At 43.5% G+C, this 25,307-nt stretch overlaps 1 long non-coding RNA gene across 1 annotated transcript in view; it reads left to right on the forward strand.

Moving 5' to 3' along the window:
* Window positions 1-7,557: 7,557 nt before the first annotated feature.
* LOC123744727 (uncharacterized) overlaps window positions 7,558-25,307 on the forward strand; it is a 94,475-nt gene continuing 76,725 nt past the window's right edge. Inside the window, exon 1 of the long non-coding RNA XR_006771153.2 lies at window positions 7,558-7,898. This is a non-coding gene — a long non-coding RNA (uncharacterized LOC123744727). The remainder of the gene's footprint in view (window positions 7,899-25,307) is intronic.

Raw genomic sequence — 25,307 nt, forward strand, 5'->3', positions numbered from 1 at the left:
GCCCGGGCAACTCTTGCCAGCCTGCACAGCGCGATATCTACCCAGAGCATATCGGACTGCTTTTCTCTACTACATCTCCGGATTCCTACCGCAAGCTCTGAACCTTTACTCTGGATCATCGCAGCTAGCTAGCTGGAGTGGCTACTCCTGTCTAACGTCTCTGTCCCGAAGCAAGCACCAGTTAGCCTGGAGCTAGCCTCGAACTAGGCCCATCTCCCGGATAGCCCGAAGAGATTCCATCAAGCAATCCCTGGGCTTCAATTACCTCTTTTGCCAATTGGCCTGGACCCTTTGCTGCTGACACGGAGCCCCGCCGATCCATCACGACTGGTCTACCGATGTAACCGTCCGAGGGGGTTTCTGTCCCGAAGCAAGCACCAGTTAGCCTGGAGCTAGCCTCGAGTTAGGCCCATCTCCCTGCTAGCCGAAGAATTCCATCAGATAATTCCTGGGCTTCAATACCTCTTCTGCCAATTGGCCTGGACCCTTTGCTGCTGACACGGACTCCCGCCGATCCATCACGACTGGTCTGCCGACGTAACCGTCCGAGGGGGTTTCAACAGACTCTCCCATTGCGACATCCCCCTGAGGCCCATCTGCTAGCTTGCTGCTAGCCCCGGCCTGCTAGCTGTCTGAATCATCGTGCCTCCAGCTCGCCTAGCTACTCACTGGACCCTATGATCACTCGGCTACACATGCCTCTCCCTAATGTCAATATGCCTTGTCTATTACTGTTTTGGTTAGTAATGTTTGTCTTATTTCACTGTAGAGCCTCTAGCGCTGCTCAATATACCTTAGCTAGCCCTTATGTTCCACCCCCCACACATGCGGTGACCGCACCTGGCTTAAATGGTGCCTCAAGAGACAAAACCTCTCTCATCGTCACTCAATGCGTAGGCTTACCTACACTGTACTCACAGCCTACCATACCCTTGTCTGTACATTATGCCTTGAATCTATTCTTCTGCGCCCAGAAACCTGCTCCTTTTACTCTCGGTTCCGAACGCACTAGACGACCACTTCTTTTATCCTTTAGCCGTACCCTTATCCTACTCCTCCTTTGTTCATCTGGTGATGTAGAGGTTAACCCAGGCCCTGCAGCCCCCAGCATCACTCCCATTCCCCAGGCGCTCTCATTTGTTGGCTTCTGTAACTGTAAAAGCATTGGTTTCATGCATGTTAACATTAGAAGCCTTCTCCCTAAATTTGTTTTATTCACTGCTTTAACACACTCCACCAACCCGGATGTCCTAGCTGTGTCTTAATTCTGGCTTAAGGAGGCCACCAAAAATCCTGAAATTTCCATCCCTAACTATAACATTTTCCGACAAGATAGAACTGCCAAAGGGGGCGGAGTTGCAATCTACTGCAGAGATATCCTGCAGAGTTCTGTCATACTATCCAGGTCTGTGCCCAAACAATTCGAGCTTCTACTTTTAAAAATCCACCTTTCGGGAAACAAGTCTCTCACCGTTACCGCTTGTTACCGGCCCCCAGTTGTGTCCTGGACACCATATGTGAATTGATCGCCCCCCATCTACCTCATCCCGTCAGTAGAGGATACCTGGTTGCTTTTCAAAAGTGCTTTCCTCTCCATCTTAATGCCCCATTCAAAAAATGTAGAACTAAGAACAGATATAGCCCCTTGGTTCACGCCAGACTTCACTGCCCTTGACCAGCACAAAAACATCCTATGGCGTTCTGCATTAGCATCGAATATGCAACTTTTCAGGGAAGTCAGGAACCAATATACTCAGTCAGTTAGGAAAGCTAAGGCTAGCTTTTTCAAAGAGAAATTTGCTTCCTGTAGTACAAATTCCAAAAAGTTTTGGGACACTGTAAAGTCCATGGAGAATAAGAGCACTTCCTCCCAGCTGCCCACTGCACTGAGGATAGGAAACACTGTCACCACTGATAAATCTACGATAATTGATAATTTCAATAAGCATTTTTCCACGGTTGGCCATACTTTCACCTGGCTACTGTCACGGTTGTCGTCTGGAATGGAGGACCAAAACGCAGCAGGAATGTGGATGCTCATCTTGCATATTTATTTAAGTAATAAGAACACCAAAAAACAACAAAACAAAACGAAACGAACTCACGAACAACGAAACAGTCTTGTCAGGCACACTCAGCAAAACAAGAAACAATCTCCCACAAACACTAAACCAAACAATTACCCATATATAGGACTCTCAATCAGAGGCAACGAGAAAGCACCTGCCTCCAATTGAGAGTCCAACCCCCCATTAACCTAAACATAGAAATATACCAACACAGAAAGAACATAGAAGTACAAAACATAGAACATAAACCCGGAAATAATAAATCAAACTCCCTACTAAATAAACCACCACCCCGAACCACATAAAACAAATACCCTCTGCCACGTCCTGACCAAACTACAATAACAAATAACCCTTATACTGGTCAGGATGTGACAGCTACCCCTACCCTGGCCAACATCTCCGCACCCTCTGCAGTAACTTGACCATCCTACCGATCCTTGACCTCGGCGATGTCATTTACAAAATAGCCCCCAACACTCTACCCAGCAAACTGGATGTAGTCTGTCACAGTGCCATCCGTTTTATCACCAAAGCCCCATATACTACCCACCACTGCAACCTGTATGCTCTCGTTGACTGGCCCTCGCTTCATATTCGACGCCAAACCCAATGGCTCCAGGTCATCTATAAGTCTTTGCTAGGTAAAGCCCCGCCTTATCTCAGCTCACTGGTCACCATAGCAACACCCACCCGTAGCAGCGCTCCAGCAGGTATATTGCGCTGGTCATCCCCAAAGCCAACACTTCCTTTGGCCGCCTTTCCTTCCAGTTCTCTGCTGCCAATGACTGGAACGAATTGCAGAAATCTCTGAAGCTGGAGTCTTATTTCTTCCTCTCTAATTGTAAGCATCAGCTGTCTGAGCAGCTTACCGATCACTGTACCTGTACACAGTCAATCTGTGAATATCACACCCGTCTACCTCATCCCCATATTATTACTTACCCTTTTGCTCTTTTGCACCCCAGTATCTCTACTTGCACATCATCATCTGCACATCTTTCACTCCAGTATTAATGCTAAATTGTAATTATCTTCGCCTCTAGTGCCTATTTATTGCCTACCTCCCTACTCTTCTACATTTGCACACACCGTACATAGATTTTAAAAATGTATTTTATTTTGTGTTATTGACTGTACGTTTGTTTATGTGTAATTCTGTGTTGTTGTTTTTGTTGCACTGCTTTGCTTTATCTTGGCCAGGTCGCAGTTGTAAATGAGAACTTGTTCCCAACTGGCCTACATGGTTAAATGAAGGTGAAATAAATAAAAAATTGTAATAGGCCTACAATATTTCTGTATGAAAATTCAACTGACTCAAAATGTCTTGGATCACTATGAGATAATTAACGCGGAGAGCCTGGATACAGCCCTTAGCCGTGATATTTTGACTATATACCACAAACCCCCGAGGTTCCTTATTGCTATTATGAACTGTTTACCAACGTAATTAGTACAGTATATATTCCCTTAGCCGTGGTATATTGGCCTTATACCAAAAACCCCAGAGGTGCCTTATTGCTATTATAAACTGGTTACAAACGTAATTAGAAGAGTAAAAATGTATGTTTTGTCGTATCAATGGCATACTGTCTGATATACCACGGCTTTCAGTCAAGCAGCATTCAGGGCTCTAACTACCCAGTTTATATTTACATTTATACCATGGTATTGTTGAATGCTCGTTTCTGATTGGCTTGAAGGACATTCTAGAGCGTGCATTATTTCCATAACGCACAGTATATTTGCTCGTGAGAATTCAATGGTTATAGTTCATTCTTACATGTTCTATGTTTGAGTTACTTTTGAAAGCAATAGTGAATTGAGAACATTATTGTCATTGTTGAATTCGATTTTCGTAATAGCACGCTGGGACTGATGGTTTGGTTAGCTAAACTAGCAAGTCTGTTTGTTTGGTTACCAAGGTAACTACTGTCTAGTAAACATTTATAGCGACAAAAGTGTTATATGGCTGTGCCCCTGCCCAGTCATGTGAAATCCATAGACTAGGGACGAATGAATTGACTGATTTTCTTATATTAACTGGAACTCAGCAAAATATTAGAAATTGATGCGTGTTGCGTTTATATTTTAGTTCAGTATACATGCTCTTGTCAAGTCTTGCAATGCAATATAATGCATTAATACTACAGGTGTTAAGCTGTATTGAGCTTGGTTTTTCACAAACAATGCCCTATATCAAGGTAATGGTACAAATAATATTTCCTTAAGGCACAAAATTGATCCAGAAGTAAATATTGCAGCAATGTTATGTAAAGTAAGTTGGGGAAGTTGACTTGAGATCTGTGGGTAATGGGAATGCTTGTGCAGTTAACTAATAACACAGATATCAGTAGCTGTATATCAATTAATTGCTCTGTCAATACATACAGTGGACTCGGAGGTTAGGTCCTCATACAGTAGCAATTATCAGTAGAATGCAACGTATTTCCTCTCCATCTCCCTCATTTTACTATTGCTATGGGGACTTTCCACAAAGAAAACACAGCAGACCTTAGTGAACCTTTCTTGACCCCTTCTCTCTTTATGGTAGAAGTGGTCATTGACAGGCCAAACATGTTTTCTCCTCAATGTTTACAAGTCAACTACCGCTCTCGACAACAAGCACTAGGCTTGCTCACAAACTCTTAAGATCAGATTGCTCTGAGCTCCAATTTAAATGGCTCTTGGCTTTAGGTTCTCTGCGCACCGCTTAGACATGTATTTTCTTTCTTGGTTCTTGATTTATTGATTTAAAGAGACGGAAATATACTACCGTGGACTACCATGATTATGGGGTTTTAGGCACTTGATGGTCAAAAACAAACAATGGACTTTACACATGTATTTGCACAGGAACAGGTGGATGTTAAGTGTGGTCCATTAACAGCATGTTGTTGCCGCCTGCCTTCCCTTTTCAGTGCCAGACTTGAGTTGACAAGCAGTGCGTTTGGGTGAACTAATGCGTTCGGCCATTTCATTTCATTACAGACTGACACTGCTGCACATTGTAAGGCTCAGCCCCTTCTGGGCTGCTCTTAATGACAGTGCTTTGTTCTCGATGCACAGCTTGTCGGCACACAATGTCAGAGGTCATGTTCGGCCTCCAGCCCCCAGACCTCTGTAAAAGAAAGCTAATGAGGCAGCATGGAGCTAAGAGGGACTGGCCACTCTCCTACTGGGGCTCTCCTGAAGCTCAGATAGGCATAGCAAGCCCTATCTTTGAAGCCCTCTTGGCTCAGGGTTTTAGCTTCAGTCACTTTGTTGACGATTCGCCTCCTTCTCGCCCCAGGTCCTGTTAATGACCAAAACTACCTAAATCCTAATCAATCCTTAAAGCGTAAATCATAGTCCATAGACGCCGAGACGCACTAGTCCGGCATCCCGTTGTGACATACAGTAGTGACTCGGCTTTGAGAAAAACGCACGGGATGAGCAGCTCAAACACACACCTTCAAAAATGAAGGGGGGAGGGTAATTAATTAGTAGCTAGGACCCTTCTCCCCCCTAGCCTGTCTGTCTGTCTGCTCCCTGGCAAGTTGGAGCACCACCCTGACATCACCATATTGACCTGTGCTTTCCCACGACCTTTCATTGACTTTTGATCTCTAGGACCAGTCCACAGCCGTCTGGAGCTCAGGCTTGACTGATACCCCCTTCCCCCGATCCTCTTCCCCATCTTGTCCCCCCCATATTAACGGACTTGGGTCAGCATGGAGGAGTCTTGAGATTACACAGGCACCTAACTGCATAGCATGGTCTCAGAAGATAAACAACTTAAATGAATAACCAATAATTCTACCTTTCGGCTGTATTAGGCAGTTAAGTAATTTAGTTCTGGAAGACATATTGTTTTATGTAATGGTGTTAAGGTGACTCAGTGTTTAAAGAATGCTTAGGTTGTTGTCAGTGCATTATGTGCCATGTGTACTGGTCAGTGTTAGTGCTCCCTGTTCAGGATTATAGCTCGCTTCTTCTCTCAGTGTGCAATTAATCACTCTCTTCAGAATGACTCTCCGTTTCCCCGACCTCTGCTATCAGCCCAGTGTGGCAACGTACACTGCACTGATTCCAGGGTGTGTGTGCGTGTGTGTGTGTGTGTGTGTGTGTGTGTGTGTGTGTGTGTGTGTGTGTGTGTGTGTGTGTGTGTGTGTGTGTGTGTGTGTGTTTGTCTGTATGTGTGTTCAGGGGAACAGTGATAAGTGGTGGGAGTAAGTAACCCATCTGTGTGAGGTAGTGGTGTGGGACACAGTGAACAGTAAGCTGAAGTCCTGCTGGATCACCAGTCTGATGCCAAATAGGGGGCTCACACATAGGAAGAGATTATGTTGTTATCAGTCAAGCCCAGGTATAAGGGACCAGCGAGAGAGAGAGAGATACATAGATATATGATTGTTTAAAATGTTCTGTTTTTATAAAGCATTTGCAAGCAATTGTGTTTTTGTGATGACTCACAAGGAAGGAGTTGTGTGAGGAGATATGTTGGGGAAATGAGAAAGGTCACATTTGACATCATTCTGACCTTATTTATGACTTGACCTATGGAACACTGGACTGGTACTAGTCTTAGAGACCCTCACATCAACTATCATTCCTGTTTAGACTTCACAGAGAGATGAAAAGACTGTTGCAAGTGATCTGGATTGAAAATTAGCTTGAGGCTATGAGTTCCAGTAAGTAGAGCACGTCTTGCTCCAATATTACTAAAATACTGTTTCCACAGTCTGTCTGTCTTTATGTTTGTCTGTCAGGGGAGGGCTATGCTTGTTGATCCAGAGGTGGGCATCTTCCTTGGTGGGTAAGGCAAATCGCTTGACTTTGGTATGAGAGTAGCATTCCTGATTCCTGTTCAACTGAGAGACAGGCATGAGGAGGGAGGGAGGGAGATAGAGAGAGAGAAACACAGAGAGAGAGAGAGAGTTTCCCTCAGATTACACAGACCCACAAAGAATTTGAAAACAAATCCAATTTTGATAAACTCCCATATCTATTGGGTGAAATACCACAATGTGAAACACAGCTGCAAGATTTGTGACTTGTTGCCACGAGAAAAGGGCGACCAGTGAAGAACAAACACCATTGTAAATACAACTTATATATATATATATATATATATATGTTATTTTATTTTCCCTATTTGCAACACATTACAACACTGTATATATACATAATATGACATTTGAAATGTCTTTATTCTTTTGGAACTTTTGTAAATGTAATATTTATTGTAAATATTTATTGTTTATTTCACTTTTGTTTATTATCTATTTCACTTGCTTTGGCAATGTAAACATATGTTTCCCATGCCATTAAAGCCCTTAAATTGAATTGAATTGTTAGAAAGAGAGAGAGAGATAGAGAGGAGGGGAAGCCAGGGATTGGAAAGGAAGTAATGTTCATTTAAAAGTGTGCTTCTCAGTTCTGGGCATGCTCAGTGGGGCTTGGCTCTGCTCTACCAGCTCCAGCCTCTAAATTTGAACAGGAGGGAGGTGAGGTGACTGTGTCCAAGCAGACTTTAGTGCCACACACTCTCTGTCTCTGACAGGCTCTCTCGCTGCACAGCTCTCTCTTTTTGTGTTCTTTGCCCCTTTTCTTTGGTGTGGAGAGATGTCTAGGGGAGGAAGACAGCTTCAACTAGACAAAACAACTGAAAGAAGAAAGAAAATGAAGAGGGAAAAAATGAACAGAGTTTGTCTGTTTATTTCCTCCACTGACTTTGCCTCAGAAACAGCGGATCTGGAGGGACTAACTTCAAAAGAAAGGCAAGAGGGAGCTGGTGTGAAATATGAGCAGGAAGGAGAGATTAGAAACATGGGGTCTTCTGTTAAGGTCAGTACTATGAGGTTCTCAAGCAAGGGACAGGAGTTCCCTTTTCATGCATTTTTCCTGATTATTGCACAGTTATTTTATCTAATGTTTGCTTGTATCTGGTGCTATACGGTGCTTGTGGGTGCAAATCCTTATTGGTTGAGAATTGTGCAATGTTACAGGGTGGGCGGACGAACACGTGGACTCTCTCTTTATGCCCTTCAGTGTTGCTGAGTGGCACCTACTGTAGTCTGTTACTGGTTTAGCTGCCTGCATTCTACCACAGCATATTATGTGACCATTTTGTGTGGAGACTTCAGACGTTTGCATGTCTTGGAATAGGAGACCACAACCTTAGCCGTAGAGGGATTTGTCTTGGTGTCTTGACTGAAACCACGTGGTTATGATGGAGGAAACATCACTTTGAGAAATGACTACAGCGTGGGCATGCAGGTTGGATCTATGGAGGTCAGGGAGGTTGTTTTTTGTCGTGGTCAATAGCACTAGCAGAGCAATATGTAGAGATATAGTACATGGCTCTGGTCAATATCATTTGACAGTGGTCAATGAATGAGTGAAAACTGTTTTTCTTGACTACACTCGTAGGAAAAAAAGGTGCCATCTAGAACCTAAAAGTGTTCTTCGGCTTTGGCTGTCCCCATAGGAGAACCCTTTGAAGAACGCCTTGTGGTTCTAGGCAGAACCCTTTTGGTTCCAGGTAGAACCCTTTACAGAGGGTTGTACAGTTCTACCTGGAACCAAAAAGGGTTCTACCTGAAACCAAAAAGGGTTCTCCTATGGGGACAGCCGAAGAACCCAGTTGGGACCCTTTTTTCTAAGAGTGTAGAGTACATTTATTGTTTTGTTGATTCACTACCACGCATTCAGATGTCATCAAACAAATGATCATAGTTGGCATACAGACAGTCATGCTGCAGCCTTGAATGATTGCCTATTTTCAACTCAGATGACTTATCCTAACACACTCAATGTCACAATGTTATATCCCTGTTCCATTCTATTTTATTCTACTCTATTCTCTATTACAAGAACTTCAGCATAGTAGTGGAATAATTCGCCCTGAAATCATCAGACTTGTTTGAATAACCTGTCATTGTATTGCAGTAATAAACAGCATCTTGGTATGATCACCTGAGAGAGAGAATACAATAATGAACTTGTCATTTTACTATTGTTAGTATTAGGCAGTTTATCTGACTGTGTGAATACTGAAGGTATAATTCGTGGGTCGTGTTCGTTCGGTTTCAAATGAAACAAAAGGGACTGAAACAGGAGTGGGACTACCTCCATAAGAAATGCACATTTTAGTTTTTAGTTTTTAAATTGTTTTCCGGTGTGTGCCCTAATGAACACTGCCCAGGTATATCCCAGCATGTTTCATGCGTTGCTACTGGTTGGTGTCAGTGGTGACCTCCCCACGGACGTTGTGTTGCCAGATGTATAATTTATGCCTCTAGAACTGGGGCAGAATATGTCACCGTGGGAGAGTGCTAGTGCTGATAGAGCTGAACATTGTGTACATTACCCTATAACCTCCTTGTTATTTACTCACTAAATAAGGCAAAAAAATAATCATGCTTTTGTGGGTTTCTGAATTTCCAGACAACATGTAACACTGATAATATTTCAGGACCTTTCCTAAATGAGGTATTTTGTATCTGTTTAGTTCATTCCAAGCTCATAGTGGTTCTGGTTGTAACTTTCCAATACATACTGTGACAGAAATTCAGCAACATACAGAGGATGCAATATTATCTAACAGATGTGCCCTCTCTTACTATATAGATGTAGATATATCCTAGTATCATAGTCAGCTATGACGCCTGTTCACTAACATTTTCGGAGAAACCTGTTGTTGATCGCCCTTCCATTCTCTAAGTCAGTCTAGTCCTTTCTTTGGTCGTGACAGAGAAAGTTAATGGGGGGAAGAAAACCTTGGGTACTGACAGCTGTGTCTCTCATTTCCTCCTATTGGCTAAGGTGTGGTAGAGATGAGCGGTGGTTTCAGTACAATGAACATGCTGTTTGGTAACTGTGGCATACCAGACATATTTATCCTTCCCACCTACCCCACTGTCAGGTTAGGCTCTGACTGAAACAGGCATTCCTTTGAAACACCCTGTTGTCCTCTTTACACTGAGTATTCATGTTAGTTCAACAGACTCCCATGACTATGAACCACCAGTGACACTATGGATACCTAGTCAGTTGGTCAACTGAATGCGTTCAACTGAAATGTGTCTTGCCCATTTAGCCCAAACCCTCTGAATCAGAGAGGTGTAGTGTGCTGCCTTTAATTGACATTCACAGCACCAAGATGTTTTGTTGGGGGTTAACTGCCTTCCTCAAGGGCAGAACTATCAAGGTGAGACCCAAATGCAGACACAGGAGGCAGATGGTTAGAGTCTTACAATGTTTATTAATACAAAGAGGTGGGCAAGAGAATGGTCGTGGACAGGCAAAAGGTCAAAACCAGATCAGAGTCCAGGAGGTACAGAGTGGCAGACAGGCTCGTGGTCAAGGCAGGCAGAATGGTCAGGCAGGTGGGTACAAATTCCAGAAACAGGCCAGGGTCAAAACCGGGAGGACTAGAAAAAGGAGAATGCAAAAAGCAGGAGCACGGGAAAACCACTGGTTGACTTGGAAACATACAAGACGAACTGGCACAGAGAGACAGGAAACACAGGGATAAATACACTGGGGAAAATAAGCGACACCTGGATGGGATGGAGACAATCACAAGGACAGATCAGGGCGTGACAAGAACAGCAAATGTTTCCACCACCTCCACCACCTTACTGCCCCAATGCTCTTAACCACTAGGCATAGTTTGACAGATAGCAGGCTTGTTATTGCCTGATGAATCCCCAAGAGGATATGATTAATCTGTGAATCATTTCATACATTAAAAAAAAATTGTTCATCTTGAAGCAGAGACATGTTAGGCTGGTTTTGACCAAATGACAGCAGTGATTATGAGTAAAGTAAAAGATTAAAACGGAATGTTTTCGTATGTGATAGTGGACATGATCAAATTAGACATTATTGTCTATCTCATAAGCTTAATTACAGTTGTAAAAGCCATCATTGGCATTGTTTTAGACATAGTAATATACTCAGGTAGCCTCACTTAGGCCATGAGCCAGGGAAGCAGCTCACAATTGGGATGAGTAGAAACCTCATGAGGCCCAACTCTTCCCAGAGAACTCCAATAAAGATTTCTCATTAAACATCACCCCAGAGAGCGAACCAGGGGAAGGAGAATGGAGGCCAGAGGTCTGGGGAGGCATGAGGCCAGGCCTTGGCCATTTGGGCTCTGGTCAAAAGTAGTGCACTATGTAGGGAAAAGGGTGCCACATTAGGGATGCCACCCTGCTCTGAAGTGCACAGTGAATGCCAACCCAATCTTTTCCCTCTGTAGGCCCAGGATCATTCAAGCAGTATGAAGCCATATTCTCTGAAAGAGCTGTGAACTTGTCAACTCCCTTCGGCTCCCTGTCACATTTAGTTGTTTGTTACTTTTCGGTCCTGGGGTGAGGGACATTGAAATGCTCCAATGACTATTGGCCTCCATTCATTGGGACAAGGGCTAGTATGATGGTTGGAAATAGATGCATCAATCTAATGCCACTTCTCTGGGTGTTGCCACATCTCTCCTGGGGAGAGGACAAAGGCTAGGGCATGATGGGTAGACAGATGCATGATGGGAGCAGGGCAGCCTCTCATCACCATGGTGATCCTAACAATGAAGCCAGAGCTTAGATGGGCAGATACTGAAGTATCCCATCTGGGGAGTCCTGAGTCTTGGTACAAGTGGCTGATATTGAAATTGCAACCTCAAGGGGGATTGTTCAATGTTTTAAACCATGTTTTCTCCTGCTTGTCAGAGAATTGTTGTGTGGTAATGAGATTGAAGGGTAGAAAGAGGCTCATAGGTGGGAAGATGGTGGAGTGGAATGATTATTTTTATTTCAGTATGAGCTGCACGCAAGTTTCCATCTGACACGGTGGCTGTTACTGTCTGGAGGACCATTTAATGAGAAGGAGAGGGGTGAGCGGGAGCAAGGCTTGAAAACGAACAGTGTCTTGCTAGCAGATCCGCATCAGTGGTTAAGCAAGGTTATCTCAGTGACATCAGGGCTGTGTTATGAATAAGGGGAAAAAGGATTCAGTCGTCTGTTGACATAAAGCTAACGGCATGCCTGCAGAGGGAACATAAACACAGAATATTGTGCTTTATTGGAGGTCAACATTGGTCCATCTTAGTTAGTTGACTCAAATATATTTTTTCCATAAAGGTGAGTAGCCGATAGGCCTACTTTCTACTTGCTAACAGAAGGTGGACATATTTGACGCACACAATACAACGACAGGTCGTTTTCAACAGTCGTTTGCTATAGATTGTGTCAATTGTTCTTGGTTGCGGTTTGCGCTGTGTAGGAGTTATCTGGGCTTTGTGAAAGGCAAAACAATCTTCGGAAGCACCTGGGTCACTTATCTGTGTGGCTTCTGATTTTCAGAGAGCTGAGCCTTTTTGATTGACTGACCCTGGAGAGATCCTGTGGCAATGCACTTCCTGTGAAACCTGTATCAATCTGCCATCTCTCTTCTGTTATTATCTGCTCTTTCCCTTTCACTGTACTGCTGTAGCTTATCATATAACATCATCATACCAGTAATTCTGCACTGATATAATCAGTCCAAGTGTTCAAAATGCACTTTTCTGGTTGAAAATGAGTCGTAAGGACCCTGCTTGACAATGAGCCTAAGGACCCTGGGACTAAACACCTCCTTCTGCATCTCGATCCTGGACTTCCTGATGGGCCTCCCCCAGGTGGTAAGGGTAGGCAACAACACATCTGCCATGCTGATCCTCAACATGGGGGCCCCACAGGGGTGCGTGCTTAGTCCCCTCCTGTACTCCCTGTTCACCCATGACTACGTGGCCAAGCGCGACTCCAACACCATCATTAAGTTTGCTGACGACACAACGGTGGTAGGCCTGATCACCGACAACGATAAAACAGCCTATAGGGAGGAGGTCAGAGACCTGGCAGTGTGATGCCAGGACAACAACCTCTCCTTCAATGTGATAAAGACAAAGGCGATGATCGTTGATTACAGGAAAAGAAGGTCTGAACAACGAACTATCATGGTCCAAACGTACCAAGACAGTCGTGAAGAGGGCACGACAAAACCTTATCCCCCCCTCAGGAGACTGAAAAGATTTGGCATGGGTCCCCAGATCCTCAAAAAGTTCTACAGCTGCACCATCCAGAGCATCCTGACCGGTTGCATCACCACCTGGAATGGCAGCTGCTCGGCATCTGACCGTAAGGCGCTATAGAGGGTCGTACATGCGGACCAGTACATCACTGGGGCCAAGCTTCCTGCCATCCAGGACCTATATGCTAAGCATTGTCAGAGGAAGGCCCCAAACATGATCAAATCAAATTTTATTTGTCACATACACATGGTTAGCAGATGTTAATGCGAGTGTAGCGAAATGCTTGTGCTTCTAGTTCCGACAGTGCAGTAATATCTAACAAGTAATCAAAATATTCCCCAACAACTACCTAATACACCCAAATCTAAAGGGGTGAATGAAAATATGTGCATGTAAGTATATGGATGAGCGATGGCCGAGCGACATAGGCAAGGTGCAATAGATGGTATAAAATACAGTATATACATGTGATATGAGTAATGTAAGATATGTAAACATTATTAAAGTGGCATTATTTAGAGTGCATTGTTTAAAGTGACTAGTGATCCATTTATTTAAGTGGCCTGTGACTGGGTCTCAATGTAGTCAGCAGCCTTTCTGAGTTAGTGATTTCTGTTTAGCAGTCTGATGGCCTTGAGATATAAGCTGTTGTTCAGTCTCTCGGGTCCCAGCTTTCATGTACCTGTACTGACCTCGCCTTCTGGATGGTAGCGGTGTGAACAGGGAATCAAAGACGCCATTCACCCAAGTCATTGACTGTTCTCTCTGCTACCGCACAGCAAGCGGTACCAGAGTGCCAAGTCTAGGACAAAAAGGCTCCTTAACAGCTTCTACCCACAAGACATAAGATTGCTGAAGAATTAATCAAATGGCCACCCGGACTATATACATTGACCCCCCTTTGTTTTTACACTGCTGCCACTCACTGTTTATTATCTATGCATAGTCACTTCACCCGTACCTACATGTACAAATTACCTCTAACCTGTACCCCTCCACATTGACTCAGTACCCCCTGTATATAGCCTTGTTATTGTTATTTTATTGTGTTACATTTTATTACATTTTTTACTTTCGTTTTTTTAGTGAATATTTTCTTAACTCTATTTCTTGAACTGCATTGTTGGCTTGTAAGTAAGCATTTCACTGTAAGGTTGTATTCAGCGCATGTGACTAATAACATTTGATTTGATTCTTTTGGGTCTAAAATGGTATACTATTGGATGTATGTGATAAATGTTATAACGTTCATATCTCAGTTGTAGCTTATATACCTGGCGTGTCCGTCTGTCTGCCTGTTCCAGACAGAGGTGTGTGAGATGGAATGCTGGGTCTGGGTATGGGCTACTTTGCCCTCTCTCTATCTCACTCTCTTCTGCTTGGGGTGATACTCACAGGTTGGCTCTTTATGGGGAGGCTGGGGCTCAGACAGTGGAGATTTATAGAGATGATAAAAGCAGTGGAGGAGAGCAATAATGGCACAGCACAGATGGATGCTCCTCCAAGCCCTGTCCACTCACATCTCATAGGACATAATCTACCTCAGACAGACAGACATACTTTTCTGTGCCTCTAAAGGTGTTTGTGGGAATCAGGTGCTTGTCTGGGTGAAAAGATACTGGTGATTTTCAAAAAATGTAAGAAGATAGCAACTAGATAATATGTAACAAAGACTGATATGTATTGTGCCTTTGAAATGTTGCCTCTCCCTGCAGCTCACTCTCTTGCTCTCAGCTCACTCTCTTGCTCTCAGCTCACTCTCTTGCTCTCAGCTCACTCTCTTGCTCTCAGCTCACTCTCTTGCTCTCAGCTCACTCTCTTGCTCTCAGCTCACTCTCTTGCTCTCAGCTCACTCTCTTGCTCTCAGCTCACTCTCTTGCTCTCACTTCTCTGACAATAATATGAATATTTTTTTTTATGCAGGAGTGGTGTGTAACTGGCAGACAGGGTGAGGATAGGGGGGGAATGAGAGTGAGGGAGAGAGGGGTGGATAATGGACACGAAGGGAACAGATTTACAGAGCTTTGTTTCATGTTGAGGACTGAAAGGCCAAACATAACATACTGTATGTCCACAGCAGCCAATGTCTTTGACATTCATATACCTCTTCCTGCCTGCCTGCCGCTATATTTCAGAGGTCAAGTCACTATTCACAAGGTCCAAGTCTCAATTAGAACGGGTCGTGTTTCGAGTTAAATCCAAGTGGTGCATTCTAAGAGCAAATCGAGTCGAGTGAAGTAAAAGAGAATGTATACATGCAATGACTACAAATCTTTGTCTATTTATGAAGGCTTCCAGACAGCCCTTTTCATTATTTTGTTTACAACACATTTCGATTATTCAATAATACATTTTAACAATTCCAAATGCAAGCTTCAAAAGTAAATGATAAATTTCAAGCAATTTTGACATACCAAAAGACCAGTAATTGACACTTGATCCCTCATTGCTGGTGAGCTTCCCAATTAAACAGTTTATATTCTTGATCTCCCAAAATGTTTGGAGCTGCATATGTATTTATGGCAATCCTCTCTCCCTACAATTTGGCATTTGCGAGGCTTCCGATCCAATCAGCAATATGTTCAATGGCTACCCAACCTGTGTTGATTGACAGTTTGCTGTTCCAATCAAATGCCCGAGTGTGCGTTTCACTAGCCAATCTGTTGTAAAAACAATTGGCAAGTGTGTTGCTGTGGCTGCAGTCTCCGGCTGCGTGGAGAGTAATCCACAGATCATTTAACGGCATCGGTCTCAAGTCAAAGTCTCGAGTCTTGAGGCTTCAAGTCTCAAGTTATTTTATTTTCTATCTAGTTGAATCTCAAGTCATCAAATTTGTGACGAGTCAAACTCGAGTCCATGTCATGAGACTCGAGTCCACACCTCTGCTGTAATTTCCTCCTTTCCCTACTCCTGCCCCAGTCTCTCACTTAAGGTTGGGTCATTGCATTTTTTTCGTGACACTGTTGGATGTGTTGTTACCACACATGGGCATTGTGGTTGTCGTTTGGTTTCCGAATGAACTGTTTTGCTTATCACATTGGACCCCACTTGCACTGATAGAATTTCTTCGATGAGTTAGGGATCTCTCTGTGTCTTTATCTCCCTTCCCCTCTCTTTCCCTGTCCTCCTCTCCTGCTTCATCTCCCTTCCCCTCTCCTGCTTCATCTCCATTTCCATTTCTTCCTCTAACCAGCTGGAGCTGAGGGTGGAGAGAGCGTGCCCTTTTGTTAGTGGGCTGAGAGTGAGGTCAGTGTGGTTGACTCCCCCGCCCTTTCCCAGATAAACTCAATGAATAGTATCATCCTGGGGACTGCTGGGTAGGCAGATTAACCAATGAGTCTCTCACAGTAAATGACTACACCAGGAATTGTTTGGCCTTTTTCACCTTAGCTTTACCACCATTAACACAACTGAAAATAAGAGCAACTGAACTGTCATGACTGATTTAGATGCGTTGAATATTACTGCCAATAGGCACTTTCTTCAGGAAATGTATGGTCTTTGCGCTGATACATTTAATTAGATAAATTCAACCAAATTTCAGACATATAGACAGTGATAAAAAAAGCCTTTGCAATGTTTTTGTGTATCCAATTTTATTTGCCAAAATGTGTGTGCAACGTTGGAGCAACATGTTTTTGGGCGTAGCTCTTTGTCACAGAGTGTCACCCTGTAAAGAGATCTGAATGAAAGGGCATAGTTTGTTTTCACAGTAACTGAAACTGATGAAAGGAGGAGAGTCGGCCAAGGGCACACTGTGAGCAGTGTTCGGTCACTCTCCCTTTCCCTCATCTCTCTTTGCTTTTAGTTCCTTTTTGGACCATTCAGATGCTAATAGAGGTCAGGAGATGAGGTGGTTCTCACGTTCAACTTGAAACTTAGGTCCTTTGTGTGGCTGTGGCTCAAGCTGCTGGGACAGAAGCCAGAGTTGAAATGAAAGTCTGTTGAAATTCCCCAATGGGATTGGCCTTGGGCTGGGGCATGGGCTGACCACCTGGGGAAGGTCTGGTCGGGGTTGGCCTTTGGCTTTTCTAGACTTGCCTAAGTTTGGGCTTGGGTTGCTGATTTGGTCTGAGTTTGGGGTTTGGTTGAGCTGGGGTTTGAGCTTGTGCTGGAACTTTGCAGAGGCTGGGGTTTGGGCTGGGGTTGTGGTAGGGAGCTGGGCTTTAGGCTCTAGAGCTGCCAAGGATGAACATATTAGGGATATGTTGGACCTTTGGACAAAGGTCCATTGACTTTGTAATTATTATTCAGTAAAAGTAAGAACAGGGCCTCCTGAGTGGCGCAGAGATCGTCACTACACGCCCGGGTTCGATCCCAGGCTGTATCACAATTGGCCTTGATCGGGAGTCCCATAGGGCGGTGCACAATTGGCCCAGTGTCGTTCGGGTTAGGGGAGAGTTTGGCCGTGGGGGGCTCATCGCGCTCTAGCGACTCCTAGTGATGGGCCGGGCGCCTGTAGACTGACCTCGGTCATCAGTTGAACGGTGTTTCCTCCAACACATTGGTGCGGCTGACTTCCGGGTTAAGCGGGTGGGTGTTCCGGGTTTGGCGGGTCATGTTTCGGAGGACGAATGACTTGCCCGTTGGGGAGTTGCAGCGATGAGACAAGATCGAAATTGCGGAGAAAAAGGAAGATCAGTAGCTAAACAGCAGATTGGGGATGATCAGTGTTTCTGTGGATGCTTGCAGATCCACAGAATTTAAGAGGACTCTTATTTAACCTTTATTTAACTAGGCAAGTCAGTTAAGAGAAAATTCTTATTTACAATGACGGCCTACCTGGCCAAACCCGGACGACGCTGGGGAAATTATGCGCCGCCCTATGGGACTCCCAATCACGGCCGGTTGTGATACAGCCTGGACTCGGACCAGGGTCTGTAGTGACGCCTCTAGCACTGAGATGCAGTGCCTTAGACCGCTGCGCCACTCTGGAGCCCGAAATACAGTAACAAAATACATATTTTGAGCTCCTACATTTTTCTTGTACATAGGCCTCTAAACAGCTTCTGGAGTTAGGAGTTTGCATCCATTTCAGTTCTGACAGGTTGTCATTGTTAACTTTGTAAGCATGATTAACCACTTTGCCAAGCCTCGCAATCATGGGTCATTTTTAGAAACTCCATCAGAATTGCATGGCCTATATGCAAGAGACAAATGACACGTGAAATTTCAGCGGAGGTGGTAGTAAAGGCAGTCAGCTGAAGGTTGGTGGCAGATATGTGGTTGTTTTGGAAAAGTACTTGTTTAGGTTATACTTACATTTTAGGAGAACAGAAAGAGTTTTATGAGAGTCCATTCTCTGTGTTGTTACCTTGAGGAATCAGAGATTTCCTCAGTAGGGAAACATGAATTGCATGAATTACTGCCCATGCCTTTGGGTGTGCTGAAACAGGCAGTGATTGCTGCATTTGCCCTGCGGCTAGGCTAGTGGTATCTATCAATAATATAGTGATATAGAACCCGTGTTTGCGTAAGCCAGGAGTTGAGAAGTTAAATAACTGAATGGTATCATTAAAGCTTAGTTAGAAGGAAAACAAGGCTGCCCAGCCACAAGCGGTTGAATGTTTATTATAGAGGTCGACTGATTATGATTTGTCAACACAGATACCGATTATTGGAGGACCAAAAAAAGGCGATATCGATTAATCGGACAATTTTGATATATATATTTGTATTAAATGACGATTACAACAATACTGAATGAACAATCGACACTTTTATTTTAAGTTAACATAATAGATAAATAAAATCAATTTAGTAAATAAATAATGAAACATATTCAATTTGGTTTAAATAATGCAAAAACACAGTGTTGGAGAAGAAAGTAAAAGTGCAGTATGTGCCATGTAAGAAAGCTAACGTTTAAGTTCCTTGCTCAGAACATGAGAACATATGAAAGCTGGTGGTTCCTTTTAACATGAGTCTTCAATATTCCCAGGTAAGAAGTTTTAGGTTGTAGTTATTATAGGAATTATAGGACTATTTCTCTCTATACCATTTGTATTTCATATACCTTTGACTGTTGGATGTTCTTATAGGCACTTTAGTATTGCCAGCCTAATCTCGGGAGTTGATAGGCTTGAAGTCATAACAGCGCTGTGCTTCAAGCATTGCTAAGAGCTGCTGTTTGAATGAATGCTTATAAGCCTGCTGCTGCCAACCACCGCTCAGTCAGACTGCTCTATCAATATCAAATATCAATTATAATATAATAAACACACAGAAATACGAGCCTTTGTTCATTAATATGGTCAAATCCGGAAACTATCCTTTCGAAAACAAAATGTTTATTCTTTCAGTGAAGTAAGGAAACGTTCCGTATTTTATCGAATGGGTGGCAACCCTAAGTCTAAATGTTGCTGTTACGTTGCGCAACCTTCAATGTTATGTCATAATTACGTAAAATTCTGCCAAATTAATTACGGTCTTTGTTAGGAATAAATGGCCTTTCAACAGTTCGCAATGAGCCAGGCTGCCCAAACTGCTGCATATACCCTGACTCTGCTTACACTGAACGCAAGAGAAGTGACACAATTTCCCTAGTTAATATTGCCTGCTAACATGAATTTATTTTAACTAAATATGCAGGTTTAAAAAATATATACTTGTATATTGAATTTAAGAAAGACATTGATGTTTATGGTTTGGTACATTATTGCAACGATTGTGCTTTTTTCGTGAATGTGCTTTTGTTAAATCATCACCCGTTTGGCGAAGTTGAAGTAGGCTGTGATTCGATGATAAATTAACAGGCACCGCATTGATTATATGCAATGCAGAACAAGCTAGTTAACCTATTAATATAATCAATCATGTGTAGTTAACTAGTGATTATGTGAAGATTGATTGTTTTTTTATAAAATAAGTTTAATTCTAGCTAGCAACTTACCTTGGCTCCTTGCAGCCACAAGGTCCTTTTGATGCTGCACTCGCGTAACAGGTGGTCAGTCTGCCACATAGTCTCCTCATGGATTGCAATGTAAGCGGCCGTAATCGGAGTCCAAAAAGGCCGATTACCTATTGTTGTGAAAACTTGAAATCGACCCTAAATGCCGATTAATCGGTTGACCTCTAGTTTATTATTTTGTTCAACATCACCTCCTTCGCTAAAAAATCTAGGCAGCTCCACAAAACAGTAGTCATCATCTTAACGGAAAAGGGTTGAACGCTAATCGGAAGTTGACAACATAAAACTACCTTCATAGAAAATGACTGAAGTTAAAGAGAAAGTCACCCAGTAAAATACTGCTTGAAAAAAAGTCTAAAAGTATTTGGTTTTCAATATACTTAAGTATCAAAAGTAAATGTATAAATCATTTCATATTCCTTATATTACGCAAAACAGACAGCACGATTTTCTTGTTATTTTATTTCACGAAATAGCCAGGGGCACACTCCAGTACTCTGACAATTTACAAATGAATAATTTGTGTTTAGTGAGTCTGCCAGATCAGAGGCAGTAGAGATGGCCAGGGATGTTCTCTTGGTAAGTGCGTGAATTGGACCATTTTCCTGTCCTGCTAAGCATGTGAAATGTAACAAGTACTTTTGGGTGTCAGGGAAAATGTATGGAGTAAAAAGTACATTATTTTCTTTAGGAATGTAGTGGAGAAAGAAGTAAAAGTTGTCAAAATTATACTGTAAATAGTAAAGTAAAGTACAGATATCCTAAAAAACTTCTTATGTCTTACTTTAAAGTATTTTTACTGACTAAGTACTTTACACCACTGTGTGTAAGCAGTATGCTACCTACCATGCTGGAATATTTATGCCCGAGCCACACAAAGTACAGTAAGAACATAGGAGCCTTTATAAGGTGGTCCATTTTGGTTTGGTGGAAAGAAAAGTGAACTAGCTGCATTCTTAAACATAAATAACAAACCTCCCCCGTCCTGACGGAGTTCATTGTGGGGGCTGATCTCGACACCCACAACTCTCTGACAGCGGTTAGGCAGGGTGGCACGAGATTGATAGGGAAATATTTATTCCTTTTTGTTCTGAAATCCTGGCGGCGGACCAAACATCACAGATGATGTTTGTTTTGTCATAGGGCGTGAGTGGCAATGGGCACCGAATCTGTCTCGTAGGGCGTTGTGGAATGACTGATGTTTTCTCCCGCCCCAACACAGCTGCCGTCTATAGACCAACATCACACATACCCACGTATACACTTTACTTACTTGACTTTATTACATGTATTTTTACAGGGACCATGCACATTAATCGACATTTCTCTAAAAGTGCCAGTTTTAGCCAGCAGGCTAATTTTCAACTGCACACACACACAAACACACAAACACACGCAGGCGCTCACATACAGCACCTCAGGGCATGAAGACACACCACTGTTCATAAAACACTACTTCTCTTAGCTCACCATATACAATATACCCTTCAGGACCAACATGCAGGTTGGTCATATAATATTCACCTCTTTTCATAAGACAATAACACTACACACAGATGATGAAGGCCTAGGTTGAAACAAATATCTAAGTTATCAAAGTAGATCAATATGATTTTATTTACAGCCTTTACTGTGTGTGTCTGTGTGTCTGTGTGTCTGTGTGTGTAATGGCTTTTTTGTCTTGTGTAATTTGTTCAGATAATAGGTCCTTGCCACTCATAAGCCCTATCATATCAGATCGTTTAGCGTCCATCTTGTGTGCTCCACATTCAACGTGTTCAGCTGTCTCAATGTGCTGCGGCCATTCTGACAGCATCAGTACGACTGAAGGAGAGGAACGGAGAGAGCTATTCATCTCCAGGACCATTTTTTTTATTTCACCATCCAAAAATGACTGCTACTCAGACATTCGCTTTCGTGACAGGTAATTATTTACGTCTGGAGCTCCAGCCGTACACCTCCCTCCTCCTCCTCCTCTGCTTCCTCCCCAGCCATCTCTCTCAGGGCCCTGGCTGGCAAATGAGTTTCAGCTCAGCCCCAGCTGCCCCAGATAAGTGAGAGGAATGTGGGGCAGCGGTGGGTGCTGCTTTTGGTGTGTGGGTCCTGGTCTCCTCTCCCTGCCTGTCACTGGGATAGGGGAGCCTGGAGCCCTGTGGGCCTGGGCCAGTTCCCGCTCATGTTTTATCATATGTTTAGTGGGAAGTGAGAGATGGAAGGGAGGAGGGAGAGACCGGGACGAAAACGTAGCTAATCAGTGACAGTCACCCTCCTCTCATTATATGGAGTCAAAAGCATTTCCCAGAGTCTGACTAGATACTGTATAAATATGTGCTTTCTAAAGCAACATCAACATTTAAGGCCTTGTGGCAAACCATAATGCAGGCACTGGGGAGGGGGGTGTGAACATGCTGGTCTGGGCAGAGGAGATGTAGTCGTTGTTTGTGTTCGTCTGTAAGTTGTTGTTCGTACGTTATTTTTATATTTGGTGTAAACAGATCTAGGGATGAGTCCCAAATTGCTCCCTATTCCCGGGGCTCTGGTCAAATGGAGTGCACTATATAGGGAATAGGGTGTCATTTGAGATGCGGGCTAGACTAGAGAACAGTCGGCTCCCCCAGGTTAAGTGTCTCTTTGTACAGCGCCTCAGGGGCTCATATCAGGTTCCTCCCCAATCCCAAATCTACTGATGATACTTAAACAGGGGACAGGTGTGATTTGTTTGTTGCCGATGGGGTTTTGGACATTAGGGACACAGGACACAGATAGTGAAGCAGAGGGCCGGTCAGTCGGTCCATTGCTGGTAGACTGCTGGTGACATTGCAACTCATCCTGGCTCCAGCTTTTGTCAGGTTGTTTTGTCGAGAGAGAGAGAGAGAGATGAGTGCAGTGAGAGGCGGCTTTGTGTGGTAGTGCCTCCGTCGCATGGCAAGGAGCGATGGCAAGGACGGGTGCATCGCACAGGGAAAAGCAGAGCTCTTTTTACAGCGTTTACGGTCTGTCTGCCTGTCTGTCTGAGTCCATCTGTCTGTCTGTGTCCGTCTGTATACTTCACTCGACATGCCTTTGCCTGTCTTCAAAAGAATGATCTCCATCACAATATTTGATCTTTCCAGTATTGCTCTCAATGAATTATCATGTCTACTGTAGATTGTCAGGCCTAGAAAATATATCTATATATCTGTGAATTGCAGTCATTATTTCTAAGATCTGGATGCCAACTGAAAATGTACTGTGGGGTCTTTATGTTGCATGTCTTAGTCGCTTCACATGTAGCATTGAAATCACACAGAGGAGTCTAAGGTACCTTTGGAAAGGTAGTGTATGTCATAGCTGTAAGATGAAGTGCATCTAAGGAGTATGTTTTCAAGTACACTTGTGAGGACCAGCGTCAAGATATGTAATGAAAACTGAAGTTAATTGATTTTCTACCGGATCTCAAAGAAGCTCTCTGAGATTGTATGCCTACTTCAGAACCTGCTAGACTCATTCTGTATGGAACACAGGCTTTCAGGATTCACATGTGAAAAGCTACTGCTGCTCTTTGATCAAAGTACCTCATTCTTTCATCAAAATAGAGGCATTCTGTAGAACAGTGGTCTACTGTATATCTCTGGGTGTAGCTTTAATGGTTCCCACACACTTAACTGGATTCTCTCCCCAAACATGTCAGCCTGAGTTAGTCAGCAAATTAATAGGTGCAGAAATGCGAAGGAAAGCCTGATCCCTCTCTCACTTTAATCGATCTGACTACAGTGACACTAAGTGCAGGATTGTGTGTGTGTGTGTGTGTTGGGAGATAAGAAATTGCATTTGTGTTTGTGTGTGTTAGTCCTATGAGAGGGAGAGAGCGTGTGTGTGTGAGAGTGTGTGTGTGTGCGTGCGTGCATGTGTGTGTGTGCATGTGCATGTAAGTGTGTGCATGCGCACGTATGCGTGTGTGTGGTGGGTGTGATTGATGGCCCTGCACACACAGTGCGTCACACACACACACACCGGCAAACACACTCCACTTTGGCTGGGTGCAGATGTGCTGCTCTCCTCTGCAGCCTGCACTCGGACCCACCATTTTTATTACTTATTCTCCCCAGCGCTGGGGGAATGGCAGGCTCTGAATGCAGAGCGCCCGCACGGCTCCACAGCTGTGCAGTTTCACACAGGGTGCTGTGTATCGATACTAGTCAAAAGACACTGTATTGATCAACACATCTGGAAGGTGGTCAACACTGCATGAGCTCACTGCTCGTTTACCACCACCACCAATACGGGCGGCCATCTTGTCTTCATGCTAATTATTGCAGTGCTTTTGTCACCTTGGCGCAAAGACAATAGTCTGCCGGTGAGATATAAAAGGCCTGTTGTAATGAAATGAGACCTGTTTAGCTGTGATGTATCACTTTAATTACACTTAGTTACAAAGTGCCTCCACCTGATTTGATGTTTTCGAACACAGCTTGGCTTTTAGTTGCTGCCCCAAAATGATCCCAAAAAGCTAGTATCTTATTCGTGAAAGATGCACCAAGTAAATTTTCCACCCATGCTATGTTTACGAAGAATGTTGTTTTATGTCGACTTGTGAGCGAACTCTGAATGAACTCTGCTTTCTGAGGGATTTGAACAGACATAAAGGAGATTCGTTCTCTCTCTTTTTTGGGGTGGCTTTTTTCCCTGCCGTTTCTACCGAAATATCCATTGAAATCTCTCTCCCCAGACAGTTTCTGTCTGGTCTGGACTAATCATGTTTAGAGCGGTTGCTTTATGAGGCTTGCCTCAACCGCGGAGCTGTGGATTCGCTGGAACATCATGCATCAATGTTTTTCACATTTTTTACTTCACAAGAAAAAAATACAACCAAAAAACCTAGACATTACACAAATACACCTTTATCTCCCCTCCACATCCCACCCACAGGACCTGCTTAAGTACATATCTTAAAGGAATGATTTTATACTGTCAAGTGTTGTAGTCCATATGTTAATATTCTCCGATTTTGCACCATCCAGTCAAGAAATACGCAGTTCAAGTTGAGCAACATTATGTCCATGAATAAATAATTACATTTCTGGTGGTACAGAGTGTGTGGGGCTTGCCATTGTAAGGCAACCATTCTCTTGGCTGCTGTTTAGCTGAAAAATCCTTCTCTGCTTGTATGTTAAATTCAGTGAACACAAAATGCCTGATAATGATGAAGGAGAAAACCAGGAGAAAACCTCTGGGTACTTCCAGACTATGGACAAATGAGTCAGCAGTTCCCAGGGGGCAGAGCATACAGACA

Source organism: Salmo salar, chromosome 09 (assembly GCF_965601325.2).
Source record: "Salmo salar chromosome 09, fSalSal1, whole genome shotgun sequence".
Lineage (NCBI taxonomy): Eukaryota > Metazoa > Chordata > Actinopteri > Salmoniformes > Salmonidae > Salmo > Salmo salar.